Source organism: Arachis ipaensis, chromosome B3 (assembly GCF_059453495.1).
Source record: "Arachis ipaensis isolate K30076 ecotype BB chromosome B3, ASM5945349v1, whole genome shotgun sequence".
NCBI lineage: Eukaryota > Viridiplantae > Streptophyta > Magnoliopsida > Fabales > Fabaceae > Arachis > Arachis ipaensis.
The window spans coordinates 83,073,618-83,092,151 of NC_142438.1; the positions used below are offsets into that span (position 1 = coordinate 83,073,618).

The 18,534-nt window shown below is 38.8% G+C and overlaps 1 non-coding gene across 1 annotated transcript; it reads right to left on the bottom strand.

Annotated features, from left to right (window-relative positions):
- Window positions 1-14,401: 14,401 nt before the first annotated feature.
- LOC148571360 (small nucleolar RNA R71) lies at window positions 14,402-14,509 on the bottom strand. Its single transcript, XR_015908714.1, has one exon. It is a non-coding gene; the product is annotated as a small nucleolar RNA R71 (small nucleolar RNA).
- Between the last annotated feature and the right edge of the window lie 4,025 nt (window positions 14,510-18,534).

Consider the following 18,534-nt stretch of genomic DNA (forward strand, 5'->3'; position numbering starts at 1 on the left):
TTTGGGCGTTCAGTGCCCAATTGCTGCTCTCCTGGGCGTTCAATGCCCAGCTGCTGCCATTATTGGCGTTCAACGCCCAGTGGGTGCCCATTTCTGGCGTTGAACGCCCAGATTGCTACCATTACTAGCGTTCAACGCCCAGTGGATGCCCATTTTGGGCGTTGAACGCCCAAAATACAGTTTTACTGGTGTTTTCTTGCCAGTGAGCTCTTTTTCTCTATTTTGTGTGCCGAGGTCTTCTGTAAATGATTCCTCACCTTAGTGTCAGTGAACTTTATATAAGAAAATAAAAATAAAAATAGGGAAAAATGCTTAGAGGATTGTTGCCCCATGGTTGGGTTGCCTCCCAGCAAGCGCTTCTTTATTGTCTTTCGCTGGACCTTGCTGAGCTTTTAATCTTGCTTCAGCCTTGAGCATTCTTGCTCAATGTTGCCTTCAAGATAGTGCTTGATTCTCTGTCCATTGACAATTAACTTCTTATTAGAATCAATATCTTGAAGCTCCACATAACCATATGGTGATACACTTGTAATCACGTATGGTCCCCTCCACCGGGATTTCAGTTTCCCGGGGAATAGCCTGAGTCTAGAGTTAAACAACAGAACCTTCTGTCCTGGTTCAAAGATTCTAGATGACAGCTTTCTGTCATGCCACTTTTTTTATTTCTCTTTATAAAGCTTGGCATTTTCGAAAGCTGTGAATCTGAATTCCTCTAGCTCATTTAGCTGGAGCAATCGTTTTTCTCCTGCTAATTTGGCATCAAAGTTTAGGAATCTGGTTGCCCAGTAGGCTTTATGTTCCAGTTCCACGGGCAGGTGACATGCCTTACCATACACGAGTTGGTATGGAGAGGTCCCTATAGGGGTCTTGAATGCTGTTCTGTAAGCCCACAGAGCATCATCCAAGCTCCGTGCCCAATCCTTTCTACGGGTATTTACTGTCCGTTCCAGGATTCTCTTTAATTCTCTGTTAGAGACTTCAGCTTGCTCATTAGTTTGTGGATGATATGGAGTAGCTACCTTGTGGCGAATTCCATACCGAACCATGGGAGAGTAAAGCTGTTTATTGCAGAAGTGAGTGCCCCCATCACTGATTAGTACTCTAGGGACACCAAACCTGCTAAAGATATGTTTCTGGAGGAACTCCAGCACTGTCTTAGTAACATTGGTGGGTGTGGCAATGGCTTCAACCCATTTTGATACATAGTCAACTGCCACCAGAATATAAGTGTTTGAGTATGATGGCGGGAAAGGTCCCATGAAGTCAATTCCCCATACGTCAAACAACTCAATTTCCAAGATTCCTTGTTGAGGCATGGCGTAACCATGAGGCAGATTACCAGCTCTTTGGCAACTGTCACAGTTACGTACAAACTCTCGGAAATCTTTATAGAGTGTGGGCCAATAGAAGCCACATTGGAGGACCTTGGTGGCTGTTCGCTCACCTTCGAAATGGCCTCCATATTGAGATCCATGGCAATGCCACAGGATCCTCTGTGCTTCTTCTCTAGGCACACACCTACAGATTATTCCGTCTGCACATCTCTTAAAGAGATAAGGTTCATCCCACAAGTAGTACTTTGCATCAGTAATTAATTTCTTCTTTTGTATCCTGTTGTACTCCTTGGGTATGAACCTTGCAGCTTTATAGTTTTCAATGTCGGCAAACCATGGTGTTTCCTGAATGGCAAATAAATGCTCATCCGGAAAAGTCTCAGAGATCTCAAGAGAGGGGAGGGCGTCCCTTCTACTGGCTCTATCCGGGACAGATGATCAGCCACTTGGTTCTCTGTTCCTTTTCTGTCTCTTATTTCTATATCAAACTCTTACAGAAGCAACACCCATCTGATGAGCCTGGGTTTTGAATCCTGCTTTGTGAGTAGATATTTAAGAGCAGCATGATCAGAATACACACTCATTTTTGATCCTACTAAGTATGATCTGAACTTGTTAATGGCGTAAACCACTGCAAGTAATTCTTTTTCTGTGGTTGTGTAATTTTTCTGGGCATCATTTAAAATGCGACTAGCATAATAAATGACATGCAGAAGCTTGTCATGCCTCTGTCCCAATACTGCACCAATGGCGTGATCACTGGCATCACACATTAGCTCAAATGGTAACGTCCAGTCTGGTGCAGAAATGACTGGTGCTGTGACCAGCTTAGCTTTCAGTGTTTCGAACGCCTGCAGGCACTCTGTGTCAAACATAAATGGCGTGTCTGCAGCTAGCAGATTGCTTAGAGGTTTTGCGATTTTTGAAAAATCCTTTATAAACCTCCTATAGAATCCTGCATGTCCCAGAAAGCTTCTGATTGCCTTAACATTGGCAGGTGGTGGTAATTTTACAATTACCTCTATTTTTGCTTGATCCACCTCTATTCCCTTGTTTGAGATTTTATGCCCAAGGACAATCCCTTCAGTCACCATGAAGTGATATTTTTCCCAATTTAAAACTAGGTTGGTCTCTTGGCATCTCTTCAAAACAAGTTTCAGGTGATCAAGACAGGAGCTGAATGAGTCTCCATATACTGAGAAGTCATCCATGAAGACCTCCAGAAAATTTTCCACCATATCAGAGAAAATAGAGAGCATGCATCTCTGGAAGGTTGCAGGGGCATTACACAGCCCAAATGGCATCCTCCTATAAGCAAACACTCCAGATGGACATGTGAATGCTGTTTTCTCTTGATCCTGAGGATCTACTGCAATCTGGTTATAGCCTGAGTAGCCGTCCAAAAAGCAGTAATAATCATGACCTGCTAGTCTTTCTAACATCTGGTCTATGAATGGTAAAGGAAAATGATCCTTTCTGGTGGCTGTATTGAGCCTTCTGTAGTCAATACACATGCACCACCCTTTAACTGTTCTCGTAGGAACCAGTTCATTCTTTTCATTATGAATCACTGTCATGCCTCCCTTTTTTGGGACGACTTGGACAGGGCTCACCCAGGGGCTATCAGAAATAGGATAAATAATCCCAGCCTCTAGTAATTTGGTGACCTATTTCTGCACCACTTCCTTCATGGCTGGATTTAGCCGCCTCTGTGGTTGAACCACTGGTTTGGCATTATCCTCCAATAAGATTTTGTGCATGCATCTAGCTGGGCTTATGCCCTTAAGGTCACCTATGGACCACCCAAGAGCTGTCTTGTGTGTCCTTAGCACTTGAATAAGTGCTTCCTCTTCCTGTGAATTTAAAGCAGAGCTTATGATCACTGAAAAAGTGTCACCTTCTCCCAGAAATGCATATTTCAAGGATGGTGGTAACGATTTGAGCTCTGGTTTAGGAGGTTTTTCCTCTTCCAGAGGAAATTTCAGAGGCTCTTTCATCTCCTCTGAATCCTCCAAATCAGGCTGAACATCTTTAAAGATGTCTTCCAACTTTGATTCGAGACTCTCAGCCATGTTGATCTCTTCTACCAAAGAGTCAATAAGATCAACTTTCATGCAGTCTATTGATGTGTCTGGATGCTGCATGGCTTTGACAGCGTTCAACTTAAACTCATCATCATTGACTTTCAGGGTTATTTCCCCCTGTTGGACGTCAATGAGGGATCGTCCAGTTGCTAGGAAGGGTCTTCCTAGAATGAGAGTAGCACTCTTGTGCTCCTCCATTTCCAGCACAACGAAGTTAGTAGGAAAGGTGAATGGCCCAACCCTGACAATCATGTCTTCAATCACGCCTGATGGGTATTTAGTGGAACCATCAGTAAGTTGGAGACATATCCGGGTTGGTTTAACTTCTTCAGTTAAGCCAAGCTTTCTGATAGTGGATGCAGGTATTAGGTTGATGCTTGCCCCAAGATCGCATAAAGCTGTCTTGGTGCAATTACCTTCTAATATGCATGGTATCAGAAAACTCGCAGGGTCTTTAAGCTTCTCAGGAAAGCTTTTCAGAATGATTGCACTGCATTCTTCAGTGAGGAGAACTCTTTCTGTTTCTCTCCAATCCTTTTTATGACTCAAGATCTCTTTCATGAACTTGGCATAAGAAGGTATTTGCTCAAGTGCTTCTGCAAATGGAATCTTTATTTCAAGAGTCCTAAGGTAATCTGCGAAGCGAGCAAACTGCTTATCCTGCTCCTCTTTCCGGAGTTTTTGAGGATAAGGTATCTTGGCTTTATATTCTTCAACCTTAGTTGCTGTAGGTTTATTGCCTACAGAAGTGGTTGAAGAAGCCTTTTTAGAGGGGTTGTTATCAGCATTTGTGTGTGTCTGATCCCTCACTGGCAATTGAGTGCCAGAGTTAGAAGCTGGAGTGAAACTGGACGCCAGTGCCTTGTCAGCTCCTGGCGTTTGAACGCCAGAATTGTGCCCATTTTGGGCGTTCAGTGCCAGATCTTGCCCATTTTGGGCGTTCAACGCCAGATCCTTGCCCATTTCTGGCGCTGAACGCCAGTCCTACCTTGTTTCTGGCGTTGAACGCCAGTCCTGAGCATGGTCTAGGCGTTCAGCGCCAGCCTTCCACTAATTTTCTGGCATTTTAGTTCCAGAATTACTTTTTCCTAGGCTCTTACTGTCCTCAGGTGAATTTTGAGTGGTTTGCTCGTTTCTTAGCTTTTTGCTACCTTGAGGTGGGGTATTTAATGTTTTCCCACTTCTTAGTTGAACTGCTTGGCATTCTTCTGCTATTTGCCTTGACAGCTGCTGCTTTGTTTGCTTAAACTGTTCGTCCATATGTATATTAGCCATCCTTGTCTCTTGTAGTCTATCTTTGAATTCGGCTAACTGCTTTGTCAGAAAGTCCAATTGCTGATTGAATTCAGCAGCTTGTTTTACAGGACTGAGTTCAGCAGTCACTGTTTTAACCTCTTCTTGGCAACTGTATCAATGAGCTCTTGAGCCTCTTCAATTGTCTTTCTCATGTGGATAGATCCACCAGCTGAGTAATCAAGAGACATCTGAGCTCCTTCTGCAAGCCCATAATAGAAGATGTCTAACTGAACCCACTCTGAAAACATTTCAGAGGGGCATTTTCGTAGCATCTCTCTGTATCTCTCCCAGGCATCATAAAGAGATTCATTATCTCCTTGTTTAAAGCCTTGGATGTCCAGCCTTAGCTGTGTCATCCGTTTTGGGGGAAAGTATTGATTTAGGAATTTTTCTGTCAGCTGTTTCCATGTACTTATGCTGGCCTTAGGTTGGTTATTCAACCACATCTTAGCTTGATCTTCTACAGTAAATGGAAACAGTAATAGTCTGTAGACATCCTGATCTATTTCTTTATCATGTACTGTGTCAGCAATTTGTAAAAACTGTGCCAGAAACTCTGTAGGTTCTTCGTGTGGAAGACCAGAATACTGGCAATTTCGCTGCACCATGATAATGAGCTGAGGATTCAACTCAAAGCTACTGACTCCAATGGAGGGTATGCAGATACTACTCCCGTATGAAGCAGTAGAGGGGTTAGTATATGTCTCCAGAGTCCTCCTGGACTGTTCATTTCCACTTAGATCCATGATGGAGAAATGGAGATGATGTAAAAATTTATTTATTTATTTATTTATTTATTTATTTATTTATTTTGAAAATGAAATAAATTAAAATAAAATAAATAAAAATGGTTGAGAATTTTCGAAAAAAATGAGGAGAGAGAAAATGGTTAGGATGTTTTGAAAAGGATATGATGATTTTTGAAAAAGGTTTTAAATTTTGAAATAAAAATATGAATTTTAAAGACAAATTTCGAAAATTTGCTTTAAAATAGAGAGAAAAGATATTTTTGAATTTAAAGAGGAGAGAGAAAAACAATAAGATAGCACAAGATTTAAAATTTTTGGATCTAATGCTCCTTGTTTTTGAAAATTTTGGAGGAAAAACACCAAGGAACACCAAACTTAAAAATTTTAAGATCAAGACACAAGGAAAACTCAAGAACACTTTGAAGCCTCACAAGAACACAAGAACATGAAGAAAGAACACCAAACTTAAAATTTTTAGAAAACCAAACCAAAATTTTCGAAAACCAAAGGGAAATCAACAAGAAAACACCAAACTTAAAGTTTGGCACAAAATTTAATAGAGAAATTATTATTTATGAAAAAGAAGATTTTGAAAAGAATATAAAAGATTCTAACCCAATTACCAAGAACATAGACCAACGCTCTAGCCAAATGAGTTATGAATGTAACACTTGTTTTGAAGAAGTATATTTTTTTTTTAACCAAGAACAATAATAAGAGACTCTAAACCAAAAAGAAAAATTTTCCTAATCTAAGAAACAAAATAAACCGTCAGTTGTCCAAACACGAACAATCCCCGGCAACGGCGCCAAAAACTTGGTGCACGAATTGTGAATCACACTTTTCACAACTCGTACCACTAACCAGCAAGTGCACTGGGTCGTCCAAGTAATACCTTACGTGAGTAATGGTCGAATCCCACAGAGATTGTTGGTTTGAAGCAATCTATGGTTATCTTGCAATTTTTAGTCAGGAAGTCAATTATATTTATCAATTGAATTGCGAATGAACAAGAGATCATGGGTTAAAAGTTACTTGTTATGCAGTAATGGAGAATATGTTGGAGTTTTGGAGATGCTTTGTCTTCTGAATTTCTGCTTTCCTCTGTGCTCTGATTCACGCACGCACGTCCTTCTATGGCAAGCTGTGTGTTGGGGATCACCGCCGTCAATGGCTACATCCCATCCTCTCAGTGAAGAATATGCTCACATGCTCTGTCACAGCACGGCTAATCATCTGTCGGTTTTCGATCATACTGGAATAGGATTCTTCGTACTTTTGCGTCTGTCACTAACGCCCAGCACTCACGAGTTTGAAGCTCGTCACAGTCATTCGATCATTGAATCCTACTCGGAATACCACAAACAAGGTTTAGACTTTCTGGATTCTCATGAATGCCGCCATCAGTTCTAGCTTATACCACGAAGATTCTAATTAAGAGATCTAAGAGATACTCATTCAATCGGATATAGAACGGAGGTGGTTGTCAGGCACACGTTCATAGTTTGAGGAAGGTGATGAGTGTCACGGATCATCACCTTCATCACAGTTAAGCGCGAATAAACATCTTAGATAGGAACAAGCGTGTTTGAATGGAAAAAAGAAATACTTGCATTAATTCATCGAGACACAGCAGAGCTCCTCACCCCCAACAATGGAGTTTAGAGACTCATGCCGTCAAAGAGTACAAAGTTTAGATCTAAAATATAATGAGATGTAAAATAAGTCTCTAAAAGTTGTTTAAATACTAAACTAGTAGCCTAGGTTTACAGAAAATGAGTAAACTCTGATAGATGGTGCAGAGATCCACTTCTGGGGCCCACTTGGTGTGTGCTGGGGCTGAGACTTAAGTAATTCACGTGCATAAGGCTGTTTTGGGCGTTCAACGCCAGGTTTGGGTCCATTTCTGGCGTTGAACTCCAACTTTTGATCCTTTTTTGGCGCTGGACGCCAGAATTGGGCAGAGAACTGGCGTTGAACGCCAGTTTACGTCATCTATCCTCGTGCAAACTATGAACTATTATATATTTCTGGAAAGCCCTGGATGTCTACTTTCCAACGCAATTGGAAGCACGCCATTTCGAGTTTTGTAGCTCCAGAAAATCTACTTTGAGTGCAGGGAGGTCAGAATCCAACAGCATCAGCAGTCCTTTTTCAGCCTGAATCAGATTTTTGCTCAGCTCCTTCAATTTCAGCCAGAAAATACCTGAAATTACAGAAAAACACACAACTCATAGTAAAGTCCAGAAATATGAATTTTTCCTAAAAACTAATAGAATTAAACTAAAAACTAACTAAAACATCCTAAAAACTATATGAAATTAACCCCAAAAAGCGTATAAAATATCCGCTCATCAGTTTCCTTTTTCATCCTATAAGTCATTCTGCCTTAGAAAATCTGAAACTACTCAACACACTAATCACGGCATCAAATGGAAATAAAGATAATTAAAATAATTAATTTTAAAGCTTAGAAAACATGTTTTTCACAATATGACATAATAAGGAGGGGAAAGTAAAACCATGCAATTAATGTGAATAAGTAGGTGAAGGATTTTATAAATCACTCAAATTAAGCACAAAAGAACTCATGAAATATGGGTTTATCACTCTCACCAACCCTATTCAACAAGTCGGGATCCTAATGGTTCAAGAGTTCTATGCAAACGCATGGATCACTAGGAACCATGATCAAAGTGTGAACCCGAATCCAAAGCATTGGCTCACCATGGTTCGGGGAAAATACTTAGATTTCAGTCCGGAAAATGTAAGGCTAGCGTTCAACTTTCCAATGATGGAAGAGAACGCACGCCCCTACACAAGAAGGGTCAACTTTGATCAAAGGTTGGACCAAGTTCTCATAGACATATGTGAGGAAGGAGCTCAATGGAAAATTGACTCAAGAGGCAAGCCAGTTCAATTAAGAAGGCATGACCTTAAACCAGTGGCTAGGGGATGGCTAGAGTTCATTTAACGCTCAATCATTCCTACTAGTAACCGGTCTGAAGTTACTATAGACCGGGCCATCATGATCCATAGTATCATGATTGGAGAGGAGGTGGAAGTTCATGAGATTATACCTCAAGAACTTTACAAGGTGGCTGACAAGTCCTCCACTTGGGCAAGGTTAGCCTTTCCTCACCTCATATGCCACCTCTGTAATTCGGCTGGAATTGACATAGAGGGAGACATCCTCATTGAAGAGGACAAGCCCATCACTAAGAAAAGGATGGAGCAAACAAGAGATCATGGACCTCAGCAAGAGCATGAGGAAATTCCCCACCATGAAATCCCTTAGATTCCTCAAGGGATGCACTTTCCTCCACAAAACTATTTTGAGCAAATCAACACTTCCCTAGGAGAATTAAGCTCCAACATGGGACAACTAAGGATGGAGCACCAAGAGCATTCCATCATCCTCCATGAAATTAGAGAAGATCAAAGAGCTATGAGGGAGGAGCAACAAAGACAAGGAAGAGACATAGAGGAGCTCAAAAGCACCATTGGTTCTTCAAGAAGAGGAAGACGCCACCCTCACTAAGGTGAACTCATTCCTTAATCTCCTTGTCTATTTATTTTCTATTTTCGGTTTCCATGCTTCATGTTTAATTATGTTTGTGTCTTTACTAGATGATCATTAGTGTTTAAGTGTCTATGTCTTAAAGCTATGAATGTCCTATGACTCCATCACCTCTCTTAAATGAAAACTGTTTTAAAAACAAAAGAACAAGAAGTACAGGGTTTCGAATTCATCCTTGAAACTAGTTAAATTATTTTGATGTGGTGACAATACTTTTTGTTTTCTGAATGAATGCTTGAACAGTGCATATGTCTTTTGAATTTGATGTTTATGAATGTTAAATATGTTGGCTCTTGAAGAATAAGGAAAAAGGAGAAATGTTATTTGATAATCTGAAAAATCAAAAAAATGATTCTTGAAGCAAGAAAAAGCAGTGAATACAAAAGCTTGCAGAAAAAAAAAATGAAAAGAAAATGGCGAAAAAAAAAGGGAAAAGAAAAAGCAAGCAGAAAAAGCCAAAAGCTCTTAAAACCAAAAGGCAAGAGCAAAAAGCCAATAGCCCTTAAAACCAAAAGGCAAGGGTAATAAAAAGGATCCAAGGCTTTGAGCATCAGTGGATAGGAGGGCCTAAAGGAATAAAATGCTGGCCTAAGTGGCTAAACCAAGCTGTCCCTAACCATGTGCTTGTGGAGTGAAGGTGTCAAGTGAAAACTTGAGACTGAGCAGTTAAAGTCAAGGTCCAAAGCAAAAAAAGAGTGTGCTTAAGAAACCTGGACACCTCTAATTGGGGACTTTAGCAAAGCTGAGCCACAATCTGAAAATGTTCACCCAATTATGTGTTTGTGGCATTTATGTATCCGGTGGTAATATTGGAAAACAAAGTGCTTAGGGCCACGGCCAAGACTCATAAAGTAGCTGTGTTCAAGAATCAACATACTGAACTAGGAGAATCAATAACACTATCTGCACTCTAAGTTCCTATAGATGCTAATCATTCTGAACTTCAATGGATAAAGTGAGATGCCAAAACTATTCAAGAGGCAAAAAGCTACAAGTCCCGCTCATCTGATTGGAGCTAAGTTTCATTGATATTTTAGAATTTATAGTATATTCTCTTCTTTTTATCCTATTTGATTTTCAGTTGCTTGGGGACAAGCAACAATTTAAGTTTGGTGTTGTGATGAGCGAATAATTTATACGCTTTTTGGAATTGTTTTTACATAGTTTTCAGTATAATTTCTTTAGTTTTTAGTATATTTTTATTAGTTTTTAAATAAAAATCACATTTCTGGACTTTACTATGAGTTTGTGTGTTTTTCTGTGATTTCAGGTTTTTTCTGGCTGAAATTGAGGGACTTGAGCAAAAATCAGATTCAGAGATTGAAAAAGGACTGCAGATGCTGCTGGATTTTGACCTCCTTGCACTCAAAGTGAATTTTCTGGAGCTACATAACTCCAAATGGTGCGCTCTTAATGTCGTTGGAAAGTAGACATCCAGGGCTTTCCAGCAATATATAATAGTTCATATTTTGCCCGAGTTTAGATGACGCAAACTGGCGTTCAATGCCAGTTCCATGCTGCATTCTGGAGTTAAACGCCAAAAACAGGTTGCAAAGTGGAGTTAAACGCCAGAAATAGGTTACAAACTGGCGTTCAACTCCAAGAAAAGACTCTACATGTGTAAAGCTCAATGCTCAGCCCAAGCACACACCAAGTGGGCCCCAGAAGTGGATTTCTGCATCATTTACTCATTTCTGTAAACCCTAGTAACTAGTTTAGCATAAATAGGACTTTTTACTATTGTATTTACATCTTTTGTTTCATCTTTAGATCACATTTGGGGGCTGGCCATTCAGCCATGCATGAACCTTCATCACTTATGTATTTTCAACGGTAGAGTTTCTACAGACCATAGATTAAGGTGTGGAGCTCTGCTGTTCCTCATGAATTAATACAAAGTACTATTGTTTTTCTATTCAATTCAAGCTTATTCCGATTCTAAGATATTCATTCGTACCTCAATATGAATGTGATGATCGTGACAACCACTTCCGTTCTACCTTAGATTGAATGAGTATCTCTGGGATTCCTTAATAAGAATCTTCGTGGTATAAGTTTGAATCCATGGACGGCCATTCTTGAGATCCGGAAAGTCTAAACCTTGTTTGTGGTATTCCGAGTAGGATCTGGGAAGGGATGGCTGCGACGAGCTTCAAACTCGCGAGTGCTGGGCGTAGTGACAGACGCAAAAGGATCAATGGATCCTATTCCAGCATGATCGAGAACCGACAGATGATTAGCCATGCAGTGACAGTCCATTGGATCATTTTTATTGAGAGGACAGGATGTAACCATTGACAACGGTGATGCCTAACATACAGCTTGCCATAGAAAGGAGTTTGAATGATTGGATGAAGACAATAGGAAAGCAGAGGTTCAGGAGGAACGAACGCATCTCTATACGCTTATCTGAAATCCTCACCAATGAATTACATAAGTATCACTATCTTTATTTTACATTTTATTTATCTTTTAATTATTAAATATCCATAATCCATTGAATCCGCCTGACTGAGATTTACAAGGTGACCATAGCTTGCTTCAAGCCGACAATCTCCGTGGGATCGACCCTTACTCACATAAGGTTTATTACTTGGACGACCCAATGCACTTGCTGGTTAGTTGTGCGAAGTTGTGACAAAGAACTAAGATTATGAACGTGCGTATTGAGTTTTTAGCGCCGTTACCAAGGAATGGAACCGTCACGATTTCTGCGCACCAGTGACCCGTGACAATCACCCACTATCTTCGTTACTCGCTTAGCCAATATCCGCGTGCCTGACAACCCCAAGTGGTCTACATGATGTTCAACGTAGTCATTGGACAACAGTCGGAGTATATTCTCTTGGGTCTCTAATCCAGGGACCGAGTCCATGAGATTAGGATCTTCATGGTATAGGCTAAAACCAATTGGCAGCCATACCTGAGATCCAGAAAGTCTAAATCTTGTCTGTGGTATTCCGAGTAGAATCTGGGAAAGGATGACTGTGACAAGCTTCAAACTTGCAAATGTTGGGCGGAGTGACAGTGTGCAAAAGGATAGAGAGATCCTATTCTGACGCTAGTGAGAACCGACAGATGATTAGCCATGCAGTAGCTGTACCTGGTATTTTTCTTCCGAGACGAGAAATCCGACAGTTGATTAGCCGTGCAGAGATCGTACCTGGTATTTTTCATCCGAGAGGATCATACAGCTTGCCATGGAAGGGAGCACGCATGATTGGAAGAAGACAATAGGAAAGCAGAGGTTCAGAAGCAACAAAGCATCTCCAAACGGTTATCTGAAATTCCCACCAATGAATCACATAAGTATCTTTATTTTATGTTTTATTTATCTTTTAATTATCAAAACCTCATAACCATTTCAATCCGCCTGACTAAGATTTACAAGATGACCATAGCTTGCTTCAAGCCGACAATCTCTGTGGGATCGACCCTTACTCACGTAACGTTTTATTACTTGGACGACCCAGTGCACTTGCTAGTTAGTTGTGCGGAGTTGTGAAAAGTGGGATCACAATTCCGTGTACCAAGTTTTTGGCACCGTTTCCGGGGATTGTTCGAGTTTGGACAACTGACGGTTCATCTTGTTGCTTATATTAGGTAATTTTATTTTATGTTTAAGCTTTTTTTATTTTCGAAAAAAATTACAAAAAAATTGTGTTTCTTGTTTGAGTCTTGTGTCATGTTTTAAGTTTGGTGTCAATTGCATGTTTTTATTTTCTTAAAATTTTCGAAAATTCATGCATTATGTTCTTCATGATCTTCAAGTTGTTCTTGATGATTTTCCTTGTTTGATCTTTGATTTTTCTTGTTTTGTGTCTTTTCTTGTTTTTCATATGCATTTTCAAATTGTTAGTGTCTCTAGTACAAAAGTTCTTAAGTTTGGTGTCTTGCATGTCTTTCTTTTCTTAAAAATCTTCAAAAATATGTTCTTAATGTTCATCATGATCTTCAAAGTGTTCTTGGTGTTCATCTTGACATTCAAAGTATTTTTGCATGCATTATTTGTTTTGATCTTAAATTTTTATGTTTTGTTTCATTTTATTGTTTTTCTCTCTCCTCATTAAAAATTCAAAAATAAAAAATAATATCTTTCCCTTATTCCATTTTTCTTTCATGTTTTTTTTTAGAAAATTCTTCAAAATAAATTTTTCAAAATCTTTTTCTTAATTTTATTTCACATTTTCGAAAACTTTACTAACATTTAATGTTTTGATTAAAAAATTTCAAGTTTGTTACTTTCCTGTTAAGAAAGGTTCAATCTTTAAATTCTAGAATCATATCTTTTAGTTTCTTGTTAGTCAAGTCATCAACTTTAATTTTCAAAATCAAATCTTTTTAAATTTTTTTTTCAAATCTTTTTCAAAACTTAATTTCAAAATCTTTTTCTAACTTCTTATCTTTTCAAAATTTATTTTCAAATCCTTTTCAACTAACTACTTGACTTGTTTGTTTTAATTTTAAAAAATCTTACTATTTCTTATGTTTTTCAAAATCACCTAACTACTTTTTCACTTCTCATTTTCGAAAATCACTAACCACTTTTTCAAAATTCTTTTTAATTAACTAATTGTTTTAAATTCTAATTTTGTTTTATTTCTTTTCTTAAATTTCGAATTCTAACTTAATTAATTAAATAAAAATAAAAATATTTTTCTTCTCCCTCTTCTCATAATTCGAACCCTCTCCCTCTCTCTGTGTTTAAATTCCTCTCATTTTCTTTCTACCTCATCCTTCTATTCTACTATTCTTATACTCACATAAAGAAATCTCTATACTGTGACATAGAGGATTCCTCTTCTTTTCTGTTCTCTTCTTTTTCATATGAGTAAGAACAGGGATAAAGATATTCTTGTTGAAGCTGATCCTAAAACTAAAAGGACTCTGAAGAGGAAGCTAAAGCATAAGACTCTGGAGAGGACCTCACAGAAATTTTTGAAAAAAAAGTAGACATGGCAGCCGAACCCAACAACAATGGTGGAGATGCAAGAAAGATGCTTGGTGACTTTACTGCACCAACTTCCGACTTCTATGGAAGAAGCATCTCAATTCCTGCAATTAGAGCAGACAACTTTGAGCTTAAGCCTCAATTAGTTTCTCTAATCCAGTAGAATTGCAAGTTTCATAGACTTCCATTGGAAGATCCTCATCAATTCTTAGCTGAATTCTTGCAAATCTGTGACACTGTTAAGACCAATGGGGTTAATTCTGAGGTCTACAGACTTATGATTTTCCCCTTTGCTGTAAGAGACAGCTAGGATATGGTTGGACTCACAACCTAAAGAAAGCCTGAACTCTTGGGAAAATTTAGTGAATGCTTTCTTGGCCAAATTCTTTCTACCTCAAAAGTTGAGCAAGCTTAGAGTGGAAGTCCAAACCTTCAGATAGAAGGAAGGTGAATCCTTCTATGAAGCTTGGGAAAGATACAAGCAATTGATCATAAGGTGTCCTTCTGACATGCTTTCAGAATGGAGCATCTTATGTATATTGTATGATGGTCTATCTGAATTGTCCAAGATGTCATTGGACCACTCTGCTGGTGGATCTTTTCATCTGAAGAAAACACCTGCAGAAGCCCAGGAACTCATTGAAATAGTTGCAAATAACCAGTTCAAGTACACCTCTGAAAGAAATCCTGTGAATAATGGGATGACTCAGAAGAAAGGAGTTCTTGAGATTGATACTCTGAATGCCATATTAGCTCAGAATAAAATATTAACTCAGCAAGTCAATATGATTTCTCAGAATCTGACTGGAATGCAAGCTGCATCCGGCAGTACTAATGAAGCCTCCTCTGAAGGAGAAACTTATGACCCTAAGAATCCTGCAATGGAAGAGGTGAATTACATGGGAGAATCCTATGGAAACACATACAATCCTTCATGGAGAAATCATCCAAATTTCACATGGAAGGATCAACAGAAGCCTCAATAAGGCTTCAATAATAATAATGGTGGGAGAAATAGGTTTGGAAATAGCAAGCCTTTTCCATCATCTTCTCTACAACAGATAGAGAATTCTAAGCAGAGCCTCTCTGACTTAGAAACCATAGTCTCTGATCTATATAAGACCACTCTCAGTTTCATGACTGAAACAAGGTCCTCCATCAGAAATTTAGAGGCACAAGTGGGTCAGCTGAGTAAAAGAGTTACTGAAATCCCTCATAGTACTCTCCCAAGCAATACAGAAGAGAATCCAAAGAGAGAGTGCAAGGCCATCAATATATCCAAAGTGACCGAACCTATAGAGGAGGAAGAGGTATTGATTTACAGTGAGGAAGACTTCAATGGACTTCCACTGACCACTAAGGAGTTCCCCAATGAGGAACCAAATGAATCTGAGGCTCATACAGAGACCATAGAGATTCCACTGAACTTACTGTTGCCATTCATGAGCTCTGAAGAGCATTCTTCCTTTGAAGAGGATGAAGATATTGTTGAAGAGCAATTTGCTCAGTATCTAGGGGCAATCATGAAGCTGAATGCAAAGTTATTTGGTAATGAGAATTGGAAGGATGAACCTCCATTGCTCATCAATGAACTGAATGCCTTGGTTCAGCAGAAATTACCTCAGAAGAAATCGGATCTCGGAAGGTTCTTAATACCTTGTACCATAGACACCATGACCTTTGAGAAGGCTCTGTGTGACCTGGGGTCAGGTATAAACCTCATGTCACTCTCTGTAATGGAGAAACTAGGGATCTTTGAGGTACAAGCTGCACGAATCTCACTAGAGATGTCAGACAAATCAATCAAACAGGCTTATGGACTTGTAGAGGATGTCTTAGTGAAGGTTGAAGGCCTTTACATCCCTGCTGACTTCATAGTCCTACACACTAGGAAGGATAAGGATGAATCCATCATCCTTTGAAGACCCTTCCTAGCCACAACAAGGGCTGTGATTGATGTGGACAGAGGAAAGTTAGTCCTTCAACTGAATGAGGACTACCTTGTGTTTAAGGCTCAAGGATCTTCTTCTGTAACCATGGAGAGAAAGCATGAAAAGCTTCTCTCAATACAGAGTCATACAGAGCCCCCACACTCAACTTCTAAGTTTGGTGTTGGGAGGCCACCATTAAGCTCTGAGTCTCTGTGAAGCTCTCTAAGAGCTCACTGTCAAGCTATTGACATTAAAGAAGCGCTTATTGGGAGGCAACCCAATGTTATTTAATTATATTTAATTTTATAGACATTTGTTTTCCATTGTCATGTTATGTTTTCTTTAGGTAGATGATCATCTAAAATCACAAAAATAGCTACAGAATTAAAGCGGAATAAAAAACAGCATAAAAAATAGCACACCCTGGAGGACAGGCTTACTGACGTTTAGACGCCAGTAAGGATAGCAGAATGGGCGTTTAACGCCCATGCAGGCAGCATTCTGGGCGTTCAGCAAAACGCCGAATAAAGAAGGATTCCTGGCATTTAACGCCAACCAGGGTATCTGGCTTGGCGTCAAATGCCCAAAGAGGTAGTCAAGTGGGTGTTAAACGCCAAAATGGATAGCATTCTAGGCATTTAACGCCAGGATGACACAAGTGAGGTAATTTTGTTTCCAATTCGATTTTTTCAATTTTTCATGTTTTAATTCATAATTTTTTGCATCAAACATATTTTAAACGTTCATCTTTCAATTTCTATTTCAAATATTAATAATCTTTCCAATTATTTTTAATTCTTTTTTTCAATTCTTTTCAATTCCTTCCAAAACGTTTTCAGAACTTACATATCTCTTCAAATTCTTTTTAACTCTTTTTAATTTTTCTTATATACAGTAATAAGTTTTCAAAATTAATTGCATCATTCTTCTTCTACTCCCTTCTATCTTATTTTTGCTCGAGGAAGAGCAAACCTTTTAAGTTTGGTATGGAAAAAAGCTATGCTTTTTGTTTTTTCATAACCATTAATGGCACCTAAGGCCAGAGAAACCTCTAGAAAGAGGAAAGGGAAGGCAGTTGCTTCCAACTCTGAGTCATGGGAGATGAAGAGATTCATATCAAAAGCCCATCACTAGAAAGAGGATGGAGCAAACAAGAGAGCCCACTCATGGACCTCAACAAGAGCTATAAGGGAAGAGCAACAAAGGCAAGGAAGAGATATTGAGGAGCTCAAGCACTCCATAGGATCTTCAAGAGGAAGAACTAGCCGCCGTCACTAAGGTGGAGCCGTTCTTTAATTTCCTTGTTCTTATTTTTCTATTTTTCAGTTTCTATGCTTTATGTTTTGTCTATGTTTGTGCCTTTATTACATGATCGGTGTCTATGTCTTAAAGCTATGAATGATTCCATGAATCCTTCACCTTTCTTAAATGAAAAATGTTTTCTGAAAAAGAAAAATAAGTACATGAATTTCGAATTCTATCTTGAAGTTAGTTTAATTATTTTGATGTGGTGGCAATACTTTTTGTTTTCTGAATGAATGCTTGAACAGTGCATATTTTTTATAGAGAAGTTTATGAATGTTAAAATTGTTGGCTCTTGAAAGAATAATGAAAAAAGAAAAATGTTATTGATAAATCAAGTTGTCCCTAACCATGTGCTTGTGGCGTGAAGATGTCAAGTGAAAAGCTTGAGACTAAGCGGTTAAAGTCATGGTCCAAAGCAAAAAGAGTGTGCTTAAGAGCTCTGGACACCATTAACTGGGGACTTTAGCAAACCCGAGTCACAATCTGAAAAGGTTCACCCAGTTATGTGTCTGTGGCATTTGTGTATCCGGTGGTAATACTGGAAAATAAAATGCTTAGGGTCACGGCCAAGACTCATAAAGTAGCTGTGTTCAAGAATCAACATACTGAACTAGGAGAATCAATAACACTATCTGAATTCTGAGTTCCTATGGATGCCAATCATTCTGAACTTCAAAGGATAAAGTGAGATGCCAAAACTGTTCAGAAGCAAAAAGCTACTAGTCCCGCTCATCTAATTGAAACTTATCTTCATTGAAATTTTTGAGATTTATTGTATTTTCTCTTCTTTTTATCCTATTTTGTTTTTAGTTGCTTGCGGACAAGCAACAATTTAAGTTTGGTGTTGTGATGAGCGGATAATTTATACCCTTTTTCGCATTATTTTTACATAGTTTTTAGTATGTTTTAGTTACTTTTTATTATATTTTTATTAGTTTTTATGCAAAAATCACATTTCTGCACTATCTGCACTTAGTTACTTATTTTCTGTAATCCCTAGTGACTAGTTTAGTATAAATAGCACTTTTTACTATTGTATTAGATACTTTTTTCTCTTATGTATTTTCTATGGTGGAGTTACTACACCTCATAGATCAAGGTGCGGAGCTCGGCTGTTCATTATGAATTAATGCAAGTACTATTGTTTTTCTTTCAATTCACGCTTACTTTTTCTCCAAGATATACTCTTGTACTTAATTCATTTAAGTCAGAATGAAGGGGTGACCCGTGACAATCACCCACTATCTTCGTTACTCACTTAGCCAAGATCCGCGTACCTGACAACCACAAGCAGTCTACATGAT